The 342-nt window shown below is 45.0% G+C and overlaps 1 protein-coding gene across 1 annotated transcript in view; it reads right to left on the bottom strand.

Annotated features, from left to right (window-relative positions):
* Positions 1 to 342, bottom strand: part of nsfl1c (NSFL1 (p97) cofactor (p47)) — an 8,253-nt gene that overhangs the window by 2,193 nt on the left and 5,718 nt on the right. The window lies entirely within an intron of this gene.

The following is a 342-nucleotide window of genomic DNA, read 5'->3' as shown; positions in this document are numbered from 1 at the left end:
TCTCATGTCTACATCCTGTCTCTACATCCTGTCTCTTGTCTACATCCCGTCTCTACATCCTGTCTCATGTCTACATCCTGTCTCATATCTACATCCTGTCTCATGTCTACATCCTGTCACTACATCCTGTCTCATGTCTACATCCTGTCTCTACATCCTGTCTCATGTCTACATCCTGTCTCTTGTCTACATCCTGCCTCTACATCCTGTTTCACATCTACATCCTGTCTCATGCCTAGATCCTGTCTCATGCCTAGACCCTGTCTCATATCTATATCCTGTCTCATGCCTAGATCCTGTCTCATATCTATATCCTGTCTCATGCCTAGATCCTGTCTCATG

The sequence above is a fragment of the Nematolebias whitei genome, chromosome 11, assembly GCF_014905685.2.
Source record: "Nematolebias whitei isolate Nwh7 chromosome 11, NemWhi1, whole genome shotgun sequence".
NCBI lineage: Eukaryota > Metazoa > Chordata > Actinopteri > Cyprinodontiformes > Rivulidae > Nematolebias > Nematolebias whitei.
Note: the sequence above shows the minus strand (reverse complement) of the source record. Positions and strands in the feature narration are given on the sequence as shown.